Consider the following 21,952-nt stretch of genomic DNA (forward strand, 5'->3'; position numbering starts at 1 on the left):
GTTTCTGTTTAGCAGTTCGAAGTTCTTCTACCTATTTTACAATGCTTGGCAGTTCAGTTTGTAATCACCAAAACTAAGGGTCCAACATGGTCTCATGGATCTTTATCCGTGCGGTGAGACAAGTCAACCCGCACATATTTACAATAAAAAGTAATATTTTAATATAAAAAATAATATTTTTTAATGGATGACCCAAATGAGATATTTGTCTCACAAAATCGACGTTTGAAACCATCTTATACATGTTTTATGTTAATTTAAGGAGAAATTTGTGATAAAGCCCCAACAGCAAACAAAAGTTTGTTGTCAGTCTCTGAGTCAGAACTTTTTTTTTGGAAAATCCGTGTAGCGATCCAACCCGGATCCACAAATAATCAGAGTTTAAAGCATAATTAAGCATGCAATTAAAAAAAATCAAATGATTTGCTACGAAAGACTTAAATAAATGCTGGTCGGCGGAATACAACCGACTAAATAAATTTGATATACAACCCAATGAATAAAACCTACAGCTAATCCCGTTGTCTTCTCTGGTCAACAACTACTCCAAGTCACTGGGTGCACCACTAGCACTTGCACCTGCCCCGTCGAATAGGGTGTCCAGACATACAAAAAATACTGGACGTGAGCGACTACGCTCAATATGAAAGCAATGATACATAAAATATATGCAGCACATAAATGACTTTAAAACATAAGTAAAACAGCCTACTCAGGGACGCCATGAATATACAGTGCCGTGTTGGATAGCTAGTCCACGGGGCACTCGTATATTCACCCATCAACTATAGCGTCTACTCCACCGTCGTGGTCGCTCCTAGTGTTAGCAAATCCAGGGGGTGAGTCTCCCCAAACCTGACCCGAATCCAAAACAGGATACAAATCTCATATGAAAAATATCAATACCCGACTCGAGTCCAAAATGAGATACATGCTCCCTATGGAAACTGTAAATGACCCACCTCTCACGAGATGTAGTCTAGTATAAAAACATGCATGTGATAAAGCCGTAAAACATGGTAAACACAAAGCACATACTCATTCAACACATATATCATATATCATGCTGGCTATCTCAGTCAGTACTTACATACCTCTCTAAAGGCAGTCCTAGCAGTCCCACTCTAGGTTCTCAAGCCTATCATCAGCCCTGCAATGCAAATACCCATGCATCATTATTTAAGCTCTAAAAGACTTAAATAAGCTATTGCATACTCCTAAATATTTTTAAGAAGAAAAAGCTATACCTTCGTCCGTCATCAGCCCGCTGATAGCGATAGCCCCAAAACTTAGGCACTGCTCCGCTACTAGCCCTGTAGTTCCTAGCCACTTTTGGCTTGCCAAGAAGATGCCTAGAAACCCCTAAAACTAACTATAAGAGTCTAAGAACGTGAGAGAAGAGAGGAATGAGCGACTAGAAATGAGCCTCGACACCTCTCTTTATAGATGGAGATCGGACCTTTCGATCCCGTCATCGGAGCATCTGATCACTACTGGATCGTCCGATCATTTCTTCCGATCTCTCCTGTCCAACCACGTGTCCAAAACACTGTTAAGAGGCTCCTATCATCACAAACGTAGCATCCGATGTCACCTCTTAGACGTCACTGCTTTCATCATCATGATGATGTCACCCTGGACATCTGTCCAATCCAGACCGAAGCGTCCGATCCTGCCGACGGATGGTCTAATCTGCCCATCAAATGTTCCGTTTTCTATCGGGCCGTCCGATCCTAAGTGACCCTCCGGGCCACTTTCGAGTGTCCTGAGTTCTATTCTCAACTCCATAATCACTTAAGGAAATCTCTTAAACACATTTTATTTAATCTAACCATGATCACATGATTAATTTTCCATAAATCAATAATTCAAGATACGGGTTACTACATTCTCCCCGCCTTAAAAGATTTCATCCTTGAAATCTAGTGTAAATCCCGAGAACGTACTATAGACCCTTAATTGAGTGTCTGGTCGAATAGCTTTCGACAACTCCGACTCTTGTCACAATCCATGCAATCTTCATTAATCTCGATCTACTATATCCTAATCATCACTGACTCGACTCACTTATCGACCATGTCGATCTACTGTGGCTCGTACTTTGTTTGACCATGATAATCAAATAAAACAACCACTGATGATTGAAACCTACCTGGCTCGATCAATAAACTTGACCCAGTTGCCACAAGTCTTCTAATCCCAAACACTTGGAATAACGAAAATCGCACTGGATTCGACCCACCTATCCTTGACAGCATCAGGCAATAGCTAAGAATAGTCACTAGCACTCATCTTGCGCCATTTAAGAACTACTAACCGGTACCTCGTTAACTCAAAGCGAACATCAAGGAAAATTAAAAACAAGAAATTTTCCGCGATCTATCAACCTAGATCATTTCCATACCATGGAAAATCCTACGCTTATTCTCCGAAAACATCAGAAGATACTTCGCGCCATCACTGGTATGAATCCGACTACCTACTAGATTAATCTCTGAAAACATTAAACGATACTTTGCGCCATCACTGGTAGGAATCCAACTACCTACTAGATCCACTAGTCTAGCAATATATCATAGGTCAAAACCTATCTGCTCAGAACAACCACGCGTCAAGGAAAAATCCCTTCCAAGACTGGTTCTGACAACAGAAAATCCAAACAAATATCTCTGACAAGAGCCAGACGATAACTAAACCACTGATACCAAACTGGATATATATCCACACCAAGGTCATATCTTGTCGTGACTGTTCCCAAATCCCTAGACTGAGTAGCCTTCCCACCGCCCATCTCCTGAAGCACAAAGGCTCCCAGGTAAAACCGGCATAGGGTCGCACCTGCTCACATCTAATCCTAGTCACAATTCAAAACTCTTGGTATTACTCGACGTGGCACTCTGATGAAAAATCTATCATCACGTGTCACAACCTAGGAAGGTCAAACAGCTCAATGTTCCAAGGAAAACAACTTAGAACAATACATATGCCCTTGATGAATCACCTCATCACTGGCACTATCCATAGTCAACCGGGTAACTAGGTCGTCCTAGGAAAGCACCTACAACCAATCAACTAAAACCATGCTAAACCTTAGCAAAATCACTATAGTCGAAACATACAAATCGCTGGATTAATCTCAAAAATAATACATGTATCATCTCAAGTTTATGTACAATTTCTTTATTACAATCCCATGTAATACAAATTCAGTATCCAAAAATACAATGAAAAATGTACAACCAATAACTTGAAATGATGCAACCAGTTTCTGATGATTAATTACAACTGAAATATTGTTTACATCAACACAGTATTAAATCATCACACTTTATCTTGATTTTGAGCATGAAGTTTCTCATCTGTCTAAGCACCGATGCAAGCATACTTCGACAGATGTATTTCGTTCACTCTTCAAACCTAGAGATTCTTATTACTCGATCGGGTGCGTCACTGATATATGTGTAACCCCCGATGGATGAGATAAGATCTCTATGACAATCTCTCCAAATACGAGTGGAGAATCTTCAGAGGTGTGTCATCATGGCCGAACGGTATAGATGCAAACATCAAGTGCGTCCCAACCAATCCTCTGCCACTGCCTCTAGCATCTGGTACTCGATCCATAGCTAGGATTCACATGAGAATAAATCTCAAAAACTCGGACACGATCCTTTGCTCCTGTCCACACTTGCTAGAATCCTATAAGCCAAATCTTTATAAAATTTGCCGATTATGATAGTCTTCAGGCAACCTAAATGCCTCGTCATCATTCTTTTAAAGGTTTTATCATCCCTACAAGGATTACCAAAGTCTTCAGTACTATGTCCCAAAAGTCTCTTTGCATGCGCTCTGATACAAATAAATGTAGCGACTCAACCCAAATCCACTACTAATAAGAGTTTAGAGCATAATTAAGCATGCAATTAAAATAAATCAAATGATTCGCTGCGGAATACTTAAATAAATGTTGGTCGGCGAAATACAACCGACTAAATAAATTCAATATACAACCCAATCGAATAAAACCTACAGCTAATCTTGTTGTTTTCTCTCGTCAACGACTACTCCAAGTCACTGGACGCACCACCAGCACCTGCACCTGCCCCGTCGAATGGGGTGTCCAGACATACAGAAAATACTTGACATGTGCGACTACGCTCAATACGGAAGCAATGATATATAAAATATATGCAGCACATAAGTGACTTTAAAACATAGGTAAAACAGTCTACTCAGGGGCGCCATGAATATATAGCGTCGCGCTGGATAGCTAGTCCGCGGGGCACTCGAATATTCATCCATCAACTATAGCGTCTACTCCACCTTCGTGGTCGCTCCTAGTGATAGAAAAACCAGTGGGTGAGTCTCCCAAACCTGACCCGAATCCAAAACAGGATACAAGTCCCATATGGAAAATTTCAATACCCGACTCGAGTCCAAAATGAGATGTATGCTCCCTATGAAAACTATCAATGACCCACCTCTCATGAGATGCAGTCTAGTATAAAAATATGCATGTGCTAAAGCAGTAAATCATGGTAAACACATAGCACATACTCATGCAACACATATATCATATATCATGTTGGTCATCTCAGTGAGTACTTACGTACCTCACTAAAGGCAGTTCTAGCAGTCCCACTCTAGGTTCTCAACCCTATCATCAGTTCTACAATGCAAATACCCATGCATCATTATTTAAGCTCTAAAAGTCATAATTAAGCTATTGCATATTTCTAAATATTTTTAGGAAGCCAAAGCTATACTTTCGTCCGCCGTCAGCCCGCTGATGGCCATAGCCCCAAAACTTAGACACAGCTCCGCTACTAGCCCTGTAGCGCCTAACCACTTCCGGCTCGCCAATAGGATGCCTAGAAACCCCTAAAACTAACTATAAGAGGCTAAGAAAGAGAGATAAGAGAGGAATGAGTGACTAGAAATGAGCCTCGACACCTCTATTTATAGACGGATATCGGACCATCTGATCCCTTCATCGGAGCGTCCGATCACTATCGGATCATCCGATCGTTGCTTCATGTAGTAGCCAGTACCCAGTTTTAGTGAGTAATTGTTAATTAATCCAATTAACATGATTAAGGGAACTCTTAATGGATTAACGGAGCCTGAAAATATGCCCAGAATGATCAGAAATGGTCCAGAGGGTCAGGCAGAACGAAAGCAACGTCCAGGGAACAGAAACAATGTTCTGCAGCTGATGTCATCCATGACGTCAAACAATATTACATCATTGCTTACGCACTTTATGGGACATCGGAAGCAACGATGGGGATCGGAAGCAACGTTCGTCAGGCAGAACGGACGCAACGATGAGGAATGGACGTTCCGTTCGTGGTCTATAAATAGAGGTGCCGAGGTTCACTTTCAGATGCACCAATCACCTATTCTCTCTCATTTCTTCAGTCTTCTAGCTTAGATCTAAGGCATTAATCGACAGCAAAGGGCCAACGACGGACGAAGGTATAGCTTTTGCTTCCTAAAAATATTTAGAAGTATGCAATAGCCTAGTTAAGGCTTTAGAGCACTATAATGATATTAGTATCATTTGGCAGTGTAGTGCGGATTATAGGCGTAGACCTAGAGCTAGTAGAGCACGCCTAGTATTTGAGGTACGAAAGTACTATTCGAGATATCCTGACTGAGTATGCATGTATTATGTGACTGCATGATTTATATGCCATGATTTTATGCTGCATACATTTGCATCTTAAGCTATCTCTTTTAAGATGTCTTTTAGTAGGGTTTTACCCTATCCTATTAGTGGATGGACATCCATCGATTTGGGTCCCGCATATCCACTGGTATTTCGGTATGTGAGCCACCTCCTAAAGCGACGGCACAGTGTGCTACATACTAGGGCCCGGTCTATCTTTGTTATCTGATTCTTGACCTCCAGTCAGTAGAAATATACACTTGCATGCATGTATACTCATACTCTCGTGCTGAGCAGTTTATGCTCACGTCTCGTACTTTGTGTTATTTGGACACCCTATTCCATGGGGCACGTTTGCGATTGGACGAAGCGGGTGGGTCCAAGAGGGGCTAGGCAGTGGTTGGTCAGTTGGAGCTTCGTCTAGGTTTATTCTTTTGTATTGGGTTGATACAGCGTTCGATTTGGTTGTATAATTATTTGGGTATTTATAGATTCCTTTCCTTGGGATTGTATATTGTTTATTGTTTCCGCGGCTTAATTCTGGTTTACTGTTTGATTAAGTTAATTGCATGCCTAATTTTTGTTTAGTAGGTGATCTCGGTAAGGGTCACTACATTTATGGTATCAGATCATGCATAGTATTCTTGGGATTTAGATTCTACATAAGGTAACTGTGAGACACATTTGTAGATGGCAAACTATGATGACCAGAGTAGCCATGGTAGTGGAGGTGGACGGTGGGGAGATGACGATCGTGAGCATCGTCGGGAACATCATCATCGTCATCGTAATGAGGATCGTTTTAGCGTGCGCCGATTCTTGCAGATGGGTCCTAAGCCCTTGGTTGGAGGTGAGTCTCCGAAGGATGCAGAGAACTGGTTAGACCGCATGGAGATGACTTTTCAGACGTTTCGCTGTAATGAGGAGCAGAAGATGGAGACACTTGGTTATCTTCTGGATGGGTGAGCCTGTAGGTGGTGGAGGTTTACTTCTGCACCCTTTATTACGGCAAGAGGAGTGCCCACCTGGGCCGAGTTCCGTACAGCTTTTCAGAAACTATATTTTCCTCCTACACTCTGTCTGACGAAGGCGGGTGAGTTACTTAGCTTGCGTCAGGGACCTATGTCTATTGAGGAGTATCAGCAGAAGTACTTTGATCTGTTTTCTTATTGCCCCGAGATTGCTAACAGCTCTGAGATGAAGTATAATCTGTTCCTTCAGGGCCTTAACCCTGAGATCCATGACCATGTGGCGATCGGTGATGACATGTCCTACGAGGGTTTGGTGAGCCTTTGTCACCAGGCAGAGGATAGCATTCGGTGAAACAGGCTTTTTCTCAATCTAGGCCTGCGAGTTCTTTGGGTCCCCGTGCTCAGACTTTCAAGAAGTCTGGATCTACTTCTTCTTCCTCTGGTTCCGCTGGTGTTGTCAATTTTGGGAAGAAGGAGAAGTGCGATCATTGCGGGAAGAACCATCCGACCGACAGATGTCGTAAAGCTTCTGGAGCTTGTTTCCATTGTGGAGAGGTGGGTCATCTCCGGAGGGATTGTCCACTATCTGGGGGAGGCGGTTCTGGTTCAGGATCAGGTTCTCAGGCCACCGTTCAGCAGAGGTCGCAGAGACAGCCTGCTGGGAGTTCTCACTTGAAGCCGCGGGCTTCTGGCCAGGTGTTTGCCTTGAGGAATGATCAGGTAGTGAAGGAGAACGAGAAGGTCAACAAAGGTACATTTCTATTATATGGCATACCTGCTCTTGTACTTATTGACACTGGTGCATCTCATTCCTTAATTTCTGCACGTTTTGTTAAGAGGCATAAGTTATCATGCATTGCACTAGACTTAGTAGTTTCTGTTTCTATTCCGACGGGTCAATCTGCTTTGGCTAAGCGTCTAGTGATGGGTTGCCCTTTAGAGTTCGAAGGGAACATTCTGATAGCGAATCTCATGGTTCTTGCTGGTTCTTGCGATGGATGACTTCGATTGTATTCTGGGGATAGACATGCTGACTACCTATCGAGCTTCAGTGTACTGCTATCAGAGATTAGTACGCTTTCATCCGGATGGGAGTGATAGCTGGTTTTTCTATGGTGAGGGAGCGCGACCCCCGATGTATTTGGTATCAGCTTTGAGAGCCTGTCAATCTCTAGAGTCTGGCGGGGAAGGTTACATTATCTATGCAGTTGATTTGTACACTGAGAGCGTTGGGATAAAGAGTATTCCTGTTGTGGATAAATTTCCAGATGTATTTCCAGATGAGATTTTGGGTTTTCCTCCTGCTAGGGAAGTCGAGTTTGGCATAGAGTTGATGCCGGGTACTTCTCCTATTTCTTGAGCACCGTATCGTCTGGCACCATCAAAGATGCGTGAGTTGAAGAATCAGTTACAGGATCTTTTGGACAAGGGGTACATCCTTCCTAGTGTATCTCCTTGGGGAGCTCCTGTTCTTTTTGTGAAGAAGAAGGATGGGTCTATGAGGTTGTGGATTGACTACCGACAGCTGAATCGAGTTACTGTGAAGAATAAGTATCCTTTGCCTCGTATAGATGACTTGTTTGATCAGCTGCAGGGTACTTCGGTTTACTCCAAGATTGACTTGAGATCTGGGTATCATCAGATGAGAGTCCGAGATCAGGACATAGCCAAGACTGCATTCCGTACTCGCTATGTGCATTACGAGTTTCTAGTGATGCCATTTGGATTGACTAATGCGCCGGCTATATTTATGGATCTGATGAACCGTGTCTTCAGGGAGTTTTTGGACAAGTTTGTCATGGTCTTCATTGACGACATCTTGGTGTATTCGCGTAATGCGGACGAGCATGTTTCTCACTTGCGGTTGGTACTGCAGACTCTTCGGGATGAGCAGTTGTGTGACACCCGGAGCCAAAAAGTCCTAGGGCGGTACATGGTCCACAATATGGGTGGTTAATACCTGAAAGATGGAAACCCCACCAAAGAATGGGCGACGGGTGACATGAATGAACCGATCCCACACCGGAATGAGAGATACAAAAGATTTGATATTTACAACTCATATCAAGAAGGTGCATCTTCTTTTCGGAAGCTCATCACATAAGAACTCCAAAGTTAAGTGTGCTTGACTTGGGTCAATTATAGGATGGGTGACCCCCTGGGAAGTTTTTCAGGGTGCGTGTGAGTGAGGACATAAGCACGCTGAAAAGATCCGTCTTGATACAGTGGGGCGTTACAAATGGTATCAGAGACTGGCCTCTCCCAGTACGGTGTGGTTCAGGGACGAACCAAGCGGAAGCTGGTGGGCATGTGACACCCGGAGCCAAAAAGTCCTAGGGCGGTACATGGTCCACAATATGGGTGTTTAATACCTGAAAAATGGAAACTCCACCAACGATGGATGACATGAATGAACTGATCCCACACCGGAATGAGAGGTACAAAAGATTTGATATTTACAACTCATATCAAGAAGGTGCATCTTTTTTTCGTAAGCTCATCACATAAAAACTCCAAAGTTAAGCGTACTTGACTTGGGGCAATTATAGGATGGGTGACCCCCTGGGAAGTTTTCCAGGGTGCGTGTGAGTGAGGACATAAGCACGCTGAAAAGACCCGTCTTGATACAGTGGGGCGTTACAAGTTGTACGCCAAACTGAGCAAGTGTGAGTTCTGTGTTGGAAAACGGTGATCAGATCAATCAGAATTGATACCCGGTGCAGCGGAAGTTTAAAAAATTTTATATGGAACGATTCCATATCATGGGTATCAAAACTTTACGATTAAATTGTGCGTGTAAAACTTAAATAACAATTAAATTTTTACCTTCAATCTCAAAACGAGATTATGGACACCAACAGATAACTCTGCTCTTGTTGTATATCCCAGGAACTGATGGACGAACAATTCTTCAATCAGGTCCATGAACAGAAGTTTAATCCCTCTGAAAGATTGCACTAGAAAATCTATCAGAAGTTTCTACAAAGAGAATTAACGAATTTGATCCGTTAAGCCAGACTGCAAATTCAAAATTCACAGGCTGGAATTTTCCGAGCAGAGAGGGGAGGGGGCGGCAGCCACTAGGAGAAAAACTAGGTTTTCAAAAATTTGTGACCTCTGTTATGTAATTTCTATACTGCAATAACTTATTTATAATGTGGGCTGCTAACAGCTTAGGGCCCATTAGTCATAAGTTCAAGCCTGACAAGCAAAGCCCGCATGTTCAGAAATTAATATAAAATTCATCGTGACTCAGATTGATAAACCAATTTCACCAATGTGCACAGAAACCATTTATGCATCTTTTAAAGTCAAGATAAATTTTCTGAATCCGAATTCAGTGATTTCCAAAAATGCCCATCCCTATCTCATTTTAGGAAATCTTACTCCTCTACTCTGATATAAGAAGTCCTACTTCTTTGTTCATTAAATTTAACTATCTCAATGGGGATTAAAAATCCATTACTTGTGTGACCCTCAATGGTTCAGGGATACAGCTAGCCGTGGGCTCACAACTCCTTGTGACTCGGAACAACAATTTCCGACTTGCCCATCGAATCATGGTAAGAGCGCCTAGCAACATCGCCCCATGATTCCCTAGGTATCACTGATAGTGCCTGCAAGAACCAATAGATTTTGGTTAGCGTACAGTATGGTCCCTTCATCCAAATATCCTGATCGAATCAACAACCATTGGTAAATCGAGAGTCGTTCGAGATTCGATAACTATGCAATACATCTTGAAGATCAAATAGTGACATCGCATGTGCTACTAAGAAACCATTTCTTAAAACACATCATGTACTCTGGCCAGAGATTCGTCACACTAATATCTACTCATATTGCATAGGATATCCATACTATCAAGTATGTGGTGAATCCTTGACAACAAAGCATCGACTCCTATATGTGTCGTAACTGTACCCAATCCCGACACCTGATGACCCCAATAGAGTCGGTAAACGAGTCAAAGTACAGTACTAGCATATAGAGTCTCAATGATGTTTCAAGTAGTAAGGACTAATGGTGTACAACCAAAACCGCGGACTTTATCCACTCGATAAGTGATAACCACTTGGAAAGTCCGGATAGGGTAGTTCAATCATTCATCGTATGAATATCCATTTGCATGCTTTGAACATCTCTATGTTCCATACCAATGAAACGTGGTACTCGGCATCACAAATGCTAGTCTCAATCTCGAGCGATCCTTATCCTTATTAACGGACGGCTCAATCGACTAGGAACCGTTTAGAATATACAGTGACTATAAGATGTGTTTCATGATAGCCATCCCCATGTGCCACCACATCTTACATACACTATAGTATATTCAAGGTCTTCATCTAAACATCTTATAGTATGTCACAACATAATAATATGATAAAAGATAAAGTAAACGCCATTATAAAAGTGTAAATTATATTAAACAAAAGATTGTTTATACATAGAGTCATCAAAGCCCTTAGCCACAAGTTGGCTCACCGGGCACCCACTCTTTCAATCTCCCACTTGCCCTAAAGCCAACTAGTCATACTACGCAGTCCCATTGCTTCGCGATGTTTGTCAAATAATGGTCCTGGCAAGGGCTTAGTAAGTGGATCAGCGATATTGTCTGCAGAGGCCACTCTCTCGACAGTGATGTCTCCTCTTTCCACGATCTCCCGGATGATGTGGTATTTCCTCAGTACGTGTTTGGATCTTTGATGAGACCTTGGTTCCTTTGTCTGAGTAATAGCACCCGTGTTGTCACAGTACACCGGGACTGGACCAACAACTTCAGGAATGACGCCCAACTCTTGGACGAAATTCCTCATCCAAACGGCCTCTTTAGCAGCAGCTGATGCCGCAATGTATTCTGCCTCAGTGGTGGAATCCGCTGTGGTGTCCTGCTTGGAACTCTTCCAAGAGACAGCACTTCCATTGAGCATGAACACAAATCCAGAGGTTGACTTCGAGTCATCCACGTCACTTTGGAAGCGAGAGTCGGTATAGCCTTCCAATTTCAGTTCTCTTCCTCCATATACCATGAACATATTCTTAGTCATTCGTAAGTACTTAAGAATGTCCTTCACGGCTTTCCAATGCATTTGACCGGGATTGGCTTGATATCTGCTCGTGACACTCAGATCAAATGCTACATCCGGTCTGGTAGATATCATCCCATACATGATACTACCTATGGCTGACGCATATGGTACATGTGTCATTTTCTCTATCTCTTCATCAGTCTTGGGACACATGGACTTGGATAGAGAAACTCCATGACACATAGGTAGATGTCCTCTCTTGGACCCATCCATTGAAAACCTTTTCAATATGGTTTCGATGTAAGTAGCTTGAGTAAGTCCTATCATTCTCTTAGATCTATCTCTATAGATCTGTATCCCTAGAATATAAGATGCCTCATCCAAATCCTTCATCGAGAATCTACCTGATAACCATATCTTTGTTGACTGCAACATCCCTACATCATTCCCAATGAGTAGGATGTCATCAACATAAAGTACTAAGAATGTCACAGCATCCTTAACTACTTTTTTGTACACGCACGGTTCCTCCGGGTTCTTGATGAAACTAAAATCCTTTATTGTTTCATCAAATTTCTGGTTCCAACTTCTTGATGCTTGTTTGAGACCATAGATCGATCTCTGAAGCTTGCATACCTTATGCTCGCTTCCCATGGATGTGTATCCCTCAGGCTGCGTCATATAGATCTCTTCCTTAATGTTTTCATTAAGAAATGCAGTCTTCACATCCATTTGCCATATCTCATAGTCATACCAAGAAGCTATGGCAATAAAGATTCTTATGGACTTGAACATTGCAACTGGTGAAAAGTTTTCATCATAGTCAACTCCTTGTCTTTGAGTATAACCTTTCGCCACCAATCGTGCCTTGTAGGTCAATACCTTACCATCAGGCCCAAGCTTTCTCTTGTAGATCCATTTACACCCTATTGGAACAATTCCATCGGGAGGATCTACTAAAGACCAAACTTGGTTTGTATGCATCGAATCTATTTTCGACTGCATAGCTTCAAGCCATAAATTTGAATCCGCATCAGAAATTGCTTCCTTGAAGTTTCTTGGATCACATCCAACGTCGGGTTCATCTTGATCCCCTTCAAGAAGAAGACCATATCGAATAGGAGGTCTAAAAGTCCTCTCGGATCTTCTAGGTACAGGCGTGTCCATCAATGGTTCCTGAGGTGTAGGATCAGTATTTTGTATCTTGGGTTCTTCTCGAATTTCTTCGAGTTCCATCATCTCGCCTTTCTTATCCACTAAGAACTCCTTCTCCAAGAAGGTGGCATTCCTCAAAACAAACACTTTTGTTTCAGTAGGATGATAGAAATAATATCCAATTGAATTCTTCGGATACCCTACAAAATAACATAAGATGGATCGACTATCCAACTTATCTCCCACTGTCTGCTTCACGTAAGCAGGACATCCCCAAATCCTCAAGTACGAATACTTAGGAGCTTTGCCATTCCATAACTCGTATGGTGTTTTATCCACTGCTTTGGTGTGAACGTTGTTCAACAACAACACCGCCGTTTCAAGCGCGTAGCCCCAAAATGATGGTGGGAGCTCAGTGAAGCTCATCATGGATCGAACCATGTCCAACAAAGTTCGATTACGACGCTCCGATACACCATTCAGTTGAGGTGTCATAGGAGGAGTCCACTGAGAGAGAATCCCATTCTCTTTCAGATAGTCCAAAAACTCGGTACTTAAGTATTCTCCACCTCGATCCGATCGAAGTGCTTTAATACTTTTACCTAGCTTGTTTTCTACTTCAGCCTTGAATTCTTTGAACTTTTCAAATGCTTCAGACTTATATTTCATTAAATATAAATACCCATACCTTGAATAATCATCAGTAAAGGTAATGAAGTAGGTGTGGCCAAATTGAGTACCAATTCTAAATGGACCACAAACATCTGTAAGGATCAAATCCAACAGATTTTGACTACGCTCAGGTTTCCCCTTGAATGGAGATTTAGTCATTTTTCCTTTCAGGCAGGATTCACAAGTAGGTAGAGAGTTAATATCAGACATGTCAAACATGCCCACTCCCACTAGCTTGTTCATCCTCCTTGAGGAAATATGACCTAGCCTAGCATGCCAAAGGTTTGCCGGGTTTTGACTATCGATTTTCCTTTTGTTCATTGTTACCGGTTTATCAACATAATTTATTGGAACGTCTCTTAATTTTAAGTTATATAGATCGTTTTCAAGTTGTCCATTTCCAATCAAACATTCATTCTTGTAAATATTGCAAATCTCATTCACAAAATTGCAAGAAAAACCATCTCTATCAAGCATAGAAACAGAAATAATGTTTTTAATCAAATCTGGAACAAATAAAACATCTCTCAAAAGTAACTTAAAATCGTTCTGCAATATTAAATAAACGTCTCCTACAGCTTTGGCTTCAACTCTGGAACCATTTCCGAGCCTCAGCTGGGTCTCACACATTCTAAGTTTGCGACTTCTTGTCATCACCTGCAAATCATTGCAAATGTGAGATCCACATCCGGTATCCAATACCCAAGAAGTAGTATTAAGTGAAACATTTATTTCGATATAGAACATACCCTTCGCAGTTCGCAACTGCTCTAGATATTCCTTGCAGTTACGTTTCCAATGACCGGGTTTCTTGCAGTGATGGCAAACATCCTTGGACTTTTCCATGTTTGAAGCCTTTGTCTTGTTCTTCTTCTCGGGTCCGGTTTTCTTGGGTGGGGCAGAACGTTTCTTACCCTTTGTACTTGGCCCATTCTTAGCTGAAGAAGAGGAGCCCACCAAGAGAACTTGTTTATCCTTCTTTAAAGTGGCTTCATATGTTACAAGCATATTGACCATCTCTTCAAGGGAGGCCTCTATCTTGTTCATATTGAAATTCACCACAAATCCGTCAAACGAAGAAGGAAGAGAGAGAAGTAATAAGTCCACATTGAGTTCATGCTCCAACACCAAATCAAGCGTTACCAACTTCTGAATGAGCCAAATCACTCGTACCCCATGATCACGGACCGAAGTCCCTTCACGCATGCGACACGTCATTAGCTCTTTTACAGTAGCGAACCTTTCAGCTCTCGATTGAGCCCCAAAAAGTTCCTTGAGTTGTACGTGAATGTCAGCAGCATTCACGGTATCCTCAAATCGCCTCTGGATTTCATCAGACATCGAAGCTTGCATATAGCATTTGGCCTTGATATCATGGTCCCACCATGTATCAAGTTTGGCCAACTCTTCCGGACTTATGTCAGCTGGTGCTTCCTTCGGAGGAGATTTTTCTAACACGTAGAGCATCTTCTCCGAGGTCAAGACAATCTTCAACTTACGGAACCATTCCGTATAGTTTGCGCCAGTCAGTTTATTTTGTTCGAGAATAGAGAATAGTGGATTGCGCGAATTCATCTTTATGAAATACTGAAAAGAAACAGACAATTATCAGTGATTGTTTAATTAATTTACTAAGACATAAAATAGGCGAAATTTATTTTATGAATCTCACTCCCACTATTTTAACGATTTCACTACCCTCTAGTGAAAACGGGAAAATGTTTTCCTTAGTGGAAACATGGAGTCCAATTGACAAACTATGGTCCCGAATAATATCAGCCAACCATAATTTTCAAAAGGTAGAGCCCAATTGCTTCCAAAGCAACCTCCACGTTTTTACCTCATGTCCAATAAGGGCCCAATAATATGACGCCGTTTATTGTGACATGTCAAGATGACCCATCAATATTAAGTTGTGATGGACGGTCGCCATGTGGATCCCCCAATAATATGAGCCGATCCCATGGGAGTTCCACCCAACTTACAACATGTGTCGATCCAATGTACAGCTTTCCGACGAACGGGCCCCCCCAATAATATGAGCCGGACCGTATCCGCGGGTAGCATCTCATACATTGATCGTTGATGGAAGGTAGGAACATTTAAACAATATTTAAATTTCCTTTATTTATCTTGATATCAATTTTAGATCATATTTAAAATGAGGGATTTTAATTTTGAAAATTTGTCTCATCATTTAAAATTTGTATTCTTGCGGGATTCATACAATTTAGTTTAAAACATGCATACAACGATAATATCATATATTATATAGGATGATCGATTCCATTTCTAATCGACCCGTGGTTGCCAATCACGAGTCTAAGTCCAATCCTAGGTAATATGCAGGTATGCAATGCAATCCTATTACATTGAGCTTCCAATTTACATTTCTTCAGTCTTTATTGTCTGCTGGGCCCACCTCCGTCTTCAAATCTTCATCTCCCACTAAGTCTAATGTATTTACAATAAATAACTATGACAAGTAGGGGATACATTTTAAGGGGTGGGAACGGGCCATAAACCAGGCCCACTTTTATTACATATGACAATTCATATTGGGCCATAAACCAGGCCCATTAATAAATCCAACAACAATAAAAACAAATGTAAATTCCTTAACATACACCTACAAAATTTGTCATGGCAATCGATCATCCTTTTCCAATAATATTTAATTCAAAATTAATTTATTGGATAACATGCAATGGCAATTAAATTTAAAAAGGATAAAATCATATTCCATATATAAAATCTTATTTTACATACAAAATCATATTTTATCTTTTTATCAAATAAAATAATATTTTACATATAAAATCCAATTTTATACATAAAATCATATTTTACTCAATATATCCATAAGATCATATCTTATCATCAATTGTATTAAAAATAAATAATTTCATAAAATCTGATTTAACGGATAAAATCTATAAATTTTCCAAAAATTCAAATTTATCCAAAAATCAATTTTAAAATTTTCGAACTCGAACAATTCGATCCGACGCCTCGTGGACCAATCAAAAACAATTTTCGATCGGACCAAAAATAGAATTTTAACATATTAAAATTTTAATTAAAAAATTAAAATAAATTTTTCCGGGCCGCCCGGGACGATCCCGGGCAGCCCGCGCCCCAAAAGGGGCTCGGGCCGGCAGCCCGTCGCTGCCCCTTGGGCAGCGACGATCGCTGCCCGTGTTTTTGCCCGTAAAAAATTTTAATTTTTATTTTGTTTCAAAAACCGAGGCTTAAAAATTTTTTTGTACAATTGATTAATTTAATCTCTTGATCTGAGCAACCTAGCTCTGATACCACTGTTGGAAAACGGTGATCAGATCAATCAGAATTGATACCTGGTGCAGCGGAAGTTTAAAAAATTTTATATGGAACGATTCCATATCATGGGTATCAAAACTTTACGATTAAATTGTGCGTGTAAAAATTAAATAACAATTAAATTTTTACCTTCAATCTCGAAACGAGATTATGGACACCAGATAACTCTGCTCTTGTTGTATATCCCAGGAACTGATGGACGAACAATTCTTCAATCAGGTCCACGAACAGAAGTTTAATCCCTCTGATAGATTGCACTAGAAAATCTATCAGAAGTTTCTACGAAGAGAATTAACGAATTTGATCCGTTAAACCAGACTGCAAATTCAAAATTCACAGGCTGGAATTTTCCGAGCAGAGAGGGGAGGGGGCGGCGGCCACTAAGAGAAAAACTAGGTTTTTGAAAATTTGTGACCTCTGTTATGTAATTTCTGTACTGCAATAACTTATTTATAATGTGGGCTGCTAACAGCTTAGGGCCCATTAGTCATAAGTTCAAGCCTGACAAGCAAAGCCCGCATGTTCAGAAATTAATATAAAATTCATCGTGACTCAGATTGATAAACCAATTTCACCAATGTGCACAGAAACCATTTATGCATCTTTTAAAGTCAAGATAAATTTTTTGAATCCGAATTTAGTGATTTTCAAAAATGCCCATCCCTATGTCATTTTAGGAAATCTTACTCCTCTACTCTGATATAAGAAGTCCTACTTCTTTGTTCATTAAATTTAACTCTTTAAATTTAACTATCTCAACGGGGATTAAAAATCCATTACTTGTGTGACCCTCAATGGTTCAGGGATACAGCTAGCCGTGGGCTCACAACTCCTTGTGACTCGGAACAACAATTTCCGACTTGCCCATCGAATCATGGTAAGAGCGCCTAGCAACATCGCCCCATGATTCCCTAGGTATCACTGATAGTGCCTGCAAGAACCAATAGATTTTGGTTAGCGTACAGTACGGTCCCTTCATCCAAATATCCCGATCGAATCAACAACCATTGGTATATCGAGAGTCGTTCGAGATTCGATAACTATGCAATACATCTTGAAGATCAAATAGTGACATCGCATGTGCTACTAAGAAACCATTTCTTAAAACACATCATGTACTCTGGCCAGAGATTCGTCATACTAATATCTCCTCAGATTGCATAGGATATCCATACTATCAAGTATGTGGTGAATACTTGACAACAAAGCATCGACTCCTATATGTGTCGTAACTGTACCCAATCCCGACACCTGATGACCCCAATAGAGTCGGTAAACGAGTCAAAGTACAGTACTAGCATATAGAGTCTCAATGATGTTTCAAGTAGTAAGGACTAATGGTGTACAACCAAAACCGCGGACTTTATCCACTCGATAAGTGATAACCACTTGGAAAGTCCGGATAGGGTAGTTCGATCATTCATCGTATGAATATCCATTTGCATGCTTTGAACATCTCTATGTTCCATACCAATGAAACGTAGTACTCGGCATCGCAAATGCTAGTCTCAATCTCGAGCGATCCTTATCCTTATTAACGGACGGCTCAATCTACTAGGAACCGTTTAGAATATACAGTTACTATAAGATGTGTTTCATGATAGCCATCCCCATGTGCCACCACGTCTTACATACACTATAGTATATTCAAGGTCTTCATCTAAACATCTTATAGTATGTCACAACATAATAATATGATAAAAGATAAAGTAAACGCCATTATAAAAGTGTAAATTATATTAAACAAAATATTGTTTATACATAGAGTCATCAAAACCCTTAGCCACAAGTTGGCTCACCGGGCACCCACTCTTTCATTCTGGATGGATCGAGTGGTCTTTCTTGGCCATAACATATCCAGGGAGGGGATTTCTGTTGATCCGAGCAAGATTGAGGTTGTGTGAGGCCTCGATTCTAATCATATAATCTTAAGGTAAAGCAATTGATCAACTCAATTAAACAATAAAGATTAAGACATAAATTTTTTTTTTATTTTTTATTTTTTAAGAAGTGCTCGCTCGATCGGTAAAACATTACCGATCGAGCGGCCCATAAATTCCAAGTCTCTGCCGAGACTTAATAAAGGCCCCCACTCGATCAATAAAATCTTACCGATATAGCGGACACAATTCCCAACTTCCTGTCTCAGTTCAGGGGTGCTCGCTCGATCGGTAAGATTCAACCGATCGAGCGACACAAATCTGCAAAAAACAAAACGGATTGCTCGACTCCAAATATTCAAAACTAAAATCCATTCAACATGCATAAATCATCCATCATGCATAATCCAATACAAGGTAGTTCTAGAGTTGTACAATAATCAATCTAGTAGAACATGCATCACTTCTAAGTTCTACAATCAAAATACAACTAGTAAAACCGAGTTCGAATACAATCTAAATTCGATCACAAACTCGACTTCTAAAACAACAAGGCCTCACTCTATCAACTCGACCACCTAGCCATGCGATCTCTGACTCGGTCCTGCCCCACCTGTTGCCAAGTACACATACAAACAAAGACAACAGCCGGATAATCCGGTGAGAATAATATTCCCAATAAAAGAGACTGACAAGCAATATCACGTAATCATATAAAACATGATATACAATTCGAATTCCACATATCACTCAAGTAATTCATTCAACTGCGGAATTAAAATGATATGCATGACTTTAAAATCTCTGGATTATCAGACTCAGATAATCGAATGAAATTCTTTTTTCTTTCTTCGGTTTGGGATCCCGAGGTTAAAACATCCTACAATCACACCGACTTCCCTCTCGAGGTGGACGAGGCATATTTTAATCCTCTAGACTCCGGAGCATTATAGAGAGCTATTTCCGCACATGTAGTAATTTGCCTACAAGGCCACTCAACTATAATCACCAGAACGTCTAATTCAAAATGAATAATCAATCGGCTCAATATGAATGCATATGTCATCTCATGCATTCAAATATCATTTCATACATCAATTCAAATAATCATTCAATCAAGATTTAAAATAAGCATTCAATCATGCAAGTATGTGAATTCTTCGGAACACTCGAATCAAGTCTAATTCGAGTTATTTGTTCCATTCAAATCTAAGTCGTCTTTTACCTTATTCGCTTCGAAGGTACTTCAATCTGAAAATCAATAATAAGGATAATAATCAACATCCAATCAAATTCATTTGAAACACAATCAAACTTCTTCGATTGATAAATAAGAAAATCGATACTGTACCGACTTCAATCTTCCAAACTGGCCAAAGCTGCTATCTCGCAACTCTGTTGACTTCACTTCAATCTAACAGAAGAAGTCATAAGGATCAATATCGACATCAAAAGCTCAAACAAACTCGATACGATCAAAACATTGCAACGATATTCAAAACTCAAACTGACGGCATAACGGCTATAAACTGATCAAACCGGAAACGCAGACAGCAATTCAACAATCCAATATACTCATAATCATCTCAAAATCATCAAAACACAAATCCTTCAAATCTAAAAGCTCCATTTTCAAAATTTCACAACAAAAATCATATCAATTCCAATCGTCGTTATTTCTTCGAACCGTCTTAGATATACTATCACGGCTATCTCATAATCATCCTCTCCGAATATAAATCAATTCTAAAGACAACCAAAAATTCAAACCTCTCATAAGTAAGATAAACTTACTTTCAAACGGAGCACTCGTCGCTGTGATCGCAGATATCAACTTCAGATCAAATTCCAACGGACGGATCGAGCTAAAATGGAAATCACAAAGCTTGGAAGCTTTTTCCCACGCTTACAATGGTGGAACACGTTTGGGAGGATGAGGATGATGAATGAGAGAAGACTTAGTCAACTTAGATAATATAACAAAATCCCATTTTGCGTTTTAGTTCCTAAAAATTCTAAAAATTGCGTTTTAGTCCCTGATCAAAATCTAATCAGCCCTCGACTTCTAAAATCTTTGATTATCTCAAATAAAGTCCATTAAGATAATTTTGGGGCATTACAATTCTCCCTCTCTAAGAATCGATTTCGTCCTCGAAATCAAACATGATTCTATCACAAGGTCGAGGCTTGAATCAAAGGACTGCAATAAGAATTTACATCTCGGAACTAAGTCCAGAATTTTCTTCCAATCTAACTCTGAATCGTTCATCTCAATCAATTCGGTATCTCAACAAAAAGGAAAATTCAGAAACTCTAGTCGATTACTTCATCAACACTCCGTCTGTCTATCAAATGTCATCTCATCCTCGTTAGAAAATTCATCTAATTTCAGTCACAATTCGCATCATCTTTTGTTCTAACTCATGTGACATAGAAATTACATATCAAAGGAAGGAGATCTTCATCTCTCCTCGTACAACTTCTAGAAAGTTCTTTCAATAATCGTCTGATTGCTACCGTTGTACGAAGTCTAAAAAAAATCAAGAATTCTGCCAACTAGTGCTAAGTCGAGCACTACAACTCATGGCAATTCCTCTACAGTTCGATTCAACTGATCTGGTTGTACGTCGTTCTGAGGGTATCGAATCGGAAAAAAAATAGTTGAATCAACAACAAAGTTCTCTTCGAAATCTAAGACGAAAGAACAATTACATCAAGGATCTCTATCTAGACCAACAGACTTCGGCAATTCATGACATCTGACAACCTCTGACAAGATATCGATTCTCCGTTCTTCATCAAAAAGATCCTGTACAGAAAACTGTAACGGATTCTATCAATCAATCAAAAACATACTGCCGATAAAATAAGGATAAATTCTTCGGTTCTAAACATCAGTTGCTGCATTCACTCCTTCAGTTAAAAAGATTCAATCAGAAATCTCAATAAGAAGAAAACCAAGTACTGCAAGATCGTCAGTACTGAAACTCAGAATACAAAAGAGCGGATAATCAGAAATTCCATCATCAGATAATAAGATCAAAGAAATTCATTCGGTTCGATCAAAAATTCAAACGTCGAGATTAGTATACAACTGATCGGCGTACAATTCTGAAAAGATTGTCGAAAACTCTGTACGATCAGTACAATTCTCATAGCCCGAAAGCAAGAAATTCATCAATAAGAATTCCTAATTTTAACTAATACTACTGAGAGATTTGATCAACAGAAAAT

The sequence above is a fragment of the Henckelia pumila genome, chromosome 4 (genome assembly GCF_033568475.1).
Source record: "Henckelia pumila isolate YLH828 chromosome 4, ASM3356847v2, whole genome shotgun sequence".
In the NCBI taxonomy this organism is placed as follows: domain Eukaryota; kingdom Viridiplantae; phylum Streptophyta; class Magnoliopsida; order Lamiales; family Gesneriaceae; genus Henckelia; species Henckelia pumila.